The 4047-nt window shown below is 39.1% G+C and overlaps 1 long non-coding RNA gene across 2 annotated transcripts in view; it reads left to right on the top strand.

Moving 5' to 3' along the window:
- The first annotated feature begins 558 nt into the window (after nucleotides 1-558).
- The window catches only part of LOC108513358 (uncharacterized), an 11409-nt gene continuing 7920 nt past the window's right edge, over nucleotides 559-4047 (top strand). For both annotated transcript variants that reach the window (XR_001880871.1, XR_001880870.1), the window contains exon 1: nucleotides 559-665. This is a non-coding gene — a long non-coding RNA (uncharacterized LOC108513358). The remainder of the gene's footprint in view (nucleotides 666-4047) is intronic.

The raw sequence follows: 4047 nt of genomic DNA, 5'->3' as shown, positions 1-4047 counted from the left end.
TGGCTAATTGGAGATTGTCCATACCGCTGCCTTCCTTCCAACTCTAGGTTGAACAAATGTTATGTCTTCAAGGGAGGGCTCTTCGTTGGAATATGGAAGTCTTGACTGGACCCAGTAGCATTTTCTGAGCATGTTGGTGTATGGGACACTGTGCTAGGCACCATGCCAGCAATTATCACCAATCTGGTCTTTGCCTGCAACCTGCAACTAGTCTTTTGATTGGCAGCTTGCCTTCTTCATTTTCATAAGGAGCACATGCACACTGGAGAAACTCCAACTTGGTACATGGCTAAATCATTAGTATCCCAAATTGGTAAGAATTTCATTTTGAAACACAAGCACTAAGAAAAATCCTATAAAACAGTTTGTCTAGTTTGGGGGGAAATGATAATTATGAATATGATAGTCTCACTTGCATGATCCAAAGCATTATGCCATGTTGGACGTAGTTAATTTATTCAGAACTTATCATTGATGTAATAGCAAGCATGCTTTGGTTACTAAGCTGTTGCATAGTTGTAGGCAACAAAGTTCCAAAGCTTTCTTTGGCAACATGTCACCATTCTGTGTACATTAAGCTGAGGTGCTTTAAGATGTTTAATTACGTTTTATCTAAAGAAAATGGAAAGCTCACACATCTACTCCAGGAATTCTAAGACATAACAGTAAGTCAAATTTCTTTATTTAATCTAAAATGCCTGTCCCAACTTGGTTTTAGCCCACCTCACTAGCACATTTTCTGACTGTCCCCTAAAATGCAGCTGAATAAAACTGGTAACTCTCGCTTAAATGCATTGAATTATTTTTATGGCCTGGTGTCCTTATGTCACTGTTCCAGTTATCTGGGGTTTGTGATAGGTATGATGTACCATTCAGGAAGAAGTACTTAATGTTGACCCGGGAGTCAACACAAGATGAGATCTATCTAAAAACACACTGGATACTTTCCATCAATGATGTCATCTAATCCTCCCAATAGAATTTGGAAGCAGTTGCCTAATACCCGTTTACTGATTGACTGAGTCTCAGAAAGTTTGAGTGACCGGTACAAGATAACATAGTAAGTAACAAAGTGTTGAATTGAAATCCGGCTCTATCTCTATATTACTCCACACGTACTTCTTTCCTACGACCTCATAGAGGTGTTCATTGGCAAGAGATAAATCTTAAGCTCCAAGTTGAAGAAAGAGTAAGTGCTAACAATGTAGAAAAAAAGAAAGTCAATATTTCTGGGAAGAAACCCTCCCTTCTCACCAAATGTTGATAGTGGGTATAACATCAAAGGTAACAAGATCACCAGGACTTAAATATAGGAGAAATAAGGAAAATAGTGATAGAATTTTTGTTGTTGTTGAGACAGGATCTTGCTCTGTCACTCAGACTGGGGTGCAGTGGCTCAATCACAGCTTGCTACAATCTCAACCTCCTGGGCTCAAGTGATTCTCCCACCTCAGCCTCCCAAGTAGCTGTGACCACAGGTGTGTACCACCACACCTGGATAATTTAGTGATAGAATTTGTTAAGACCATGTGATGTTTCTGAGAAGCATATCAGGCACCCATGGAACGGGCTGAGGATTTTAAAGAGTTTGTGAAGAGGGTAAAGGATACACTGAGAGTAACTAGAGACCCAGAGATTTCCAGACTTAAGAAATACATTGCTGCCCATCTCCTCTGAAGATGCTAAGGAAGAAAGTTTCAGGTTGCTTTTCATTGCATTGTCTGTGAAGCCTGCAGAAGTGGCAATTACACAGTAGATCATAAAGTGGACACCTTAGGACAAAAGAATTTACCTGGTTCATCACTGCTTTATCCCTCTGACTCCTGTTTTATATTTCCATTGTATGTGAGGGAGATAGGCAAGAGAGAGTAGGAAGAATCTACTTGGGATAAAGTCACAAACTAATGATTACCCTTAACATTCGAAGGGCCTGGAGAAAGAATACAAAGGGAGGTCCACATAAATGTAGGTTGAAATATCTCCATTACAAATCAAGCTAGCAAACTGTTGACTAAAATAAGGTCTAACCCTCTGTCTTGATTAATAGGCTGTAATAACAACCTGGAAGTCTAAGTTTCAACTTAGAATCTTCGAGATTCTTGAAGTTTGATGCTGGAACTGGCAGAAGAGGAAAACCAAACCTCAGCCTCCCACTCACCTCCTGTTTTTCCCATCCCTCCACTGTGAGGGTCCTCACATGTGCAGATATATTTTTCCACATCTCCATGGTCAGTTCACACCAGGGTTCAGGGGAGCAGAGGCCATTGGTAAAGTCCATCCCTAAGAAGATGGACTTTATCTACTAAAAATACAAAAATTAGCCAGGCGTGGTGGTGTATGCCCATAGTCCAAGCTATTCGGGAGGCTGAGGCAAGAGAATCACTTGAATCTCGGAGGCAGAGGTTGTAGTGAGCCGAGATCGGGCCATTGCACTCCAGCCTGGGCAACAGAGAAAGACTTGGCCCTCCCCACCCCTCCCCACCAATAAAAGATAAAATAATCATATGGATAGACTGGCCATGCCAAGATCCATTTATGTCACATGGACCCATTTCATGTGCATACATGAAATTATTTTTCTAGCCACAAAATACATTAGTAGGTCTTATTGTGAATTGGAACTATTTCACCCCAAGTTCCATGCATGTTTTTCTGTTGGTTGTATGGAAGCATCCTGTCTTATTCAGACTCTAAAATGATAACAGAGTGATGTCATTTGGTATGAATTCCTGTGCATGGGCCAGGTGTGTTAGCCAGTGGGCAGGCAGTCAGTACGTATGTAGCAGGCATGCTCTATTCCCAGTTCATTAGCTTGGCAGGTGACACGTTGGCCTCTGCTAGGATGCAAAATGCACTTTCTCAGATTCCCAAGATTCTGTGTCAACTGCTATGTACCAATCATTGACTTCTCTCTGTGTGATGTGGGGTTAATGAGGAATGACAGGTTGCTTTTTTTTTTTTTTTTTTTCCTCAGTGTATACAAGCTGCCAAGCACACTTAACCCAATTGCCATTATTTTGGAACTAACTTCTGACATATGGATCATATTTTAACCTATAAGTAGATATACACATGTTAGATATGAAGTAAGTGTTTACAAAATATCCCATGTACATAACAATGTTATACATGTTTATTCATGGTAGAATACACAGAATTGGATTTATAAAACATTAACTCTATGTTCATAAACTCTCTGCAGTTAACTAAACCAATGATAGAAGCTTTCTAAAGGAGCGACAGAATACCTCTAAGGAACATGAGTGACTTTTTAGTAGTCTGATATAGAATGAAAAATGCAGGCACATATAATAATATGCTAGAGTAGAGACAGTGAATACAATCACCCTCCCTCCCCGGCTCTCCCACCCTTCCATGATCTTTATTAGCTTTGTCCTGACACTCTGACCTTACTGAGCTCTCTCCAGCCCTGACAGCCACATAAAACCTACAAACAAATAGGGAACTGGTGCAGCCTTTTCAGATTTAGGATCATGTTCGAGTGTATGAATCAGATTTTTCTATGTGTGGACATGACAACTATGGAAAAACTGTAATTTAGGACATATTCTCTTTATCCTTTTATGTAGAATTTCACTTTAATGTGATGCAAATGACAGTAAGAAATACATTCAGAGAATGTTAAAGCCTTCCTATTAAAAATTCTGTATGCATTTTACATTCTCATTCATGTACAGTCAAAAACCCTGATAAAATCACAGTGCTGATTTGACTGCTGCACTTATCGTATTAATGAGGATACTTTATGCCTTTTGAAAATTGGGATATGGTCCATTATGTGATTGTAAATGATGTGATTGTATCACATAAATTTGTTATTCAATCCCACCCCTCCCTTCAGTCAGCTTTGTATATAAGAAGATTCATTGGTGAGCCAGAATCGAGGCCGGAAAACTGAACTACAAATTAGACTTTTCTTCTTTTGTCTTTATTTCTGTTTATAGAAAGGAATATAATAAACATGCACATGTGTGCATATATATATATATATGTGTATTTTTTCTTACCTTTTTTTTTTTTTTTTTT

The sequence above is a fragment of the Rhinopithecus bieti genome, unplaced genomic scaffold (genome assembly GCF_001698545.2).
Source record: "Rhinopithecus bieti isolate Rb0 unplaced genomic scaffold, ASM169854v2 scaffold_30775, whole genome shotgun sequence".
Classification (NCBI taxonomy): domain Eukaryota; kingdom Metazoa; phylum Chordata; class Mammalia; order Primates; family Cercopithecidae; genus Rhinopithecus; species Rhinopithecus bieti.
The sequence above is the reverse complement of the archived record's forward strand: the minus strand, read 5'-3'. Positions and strand labels throughout refer to the sequence as shown.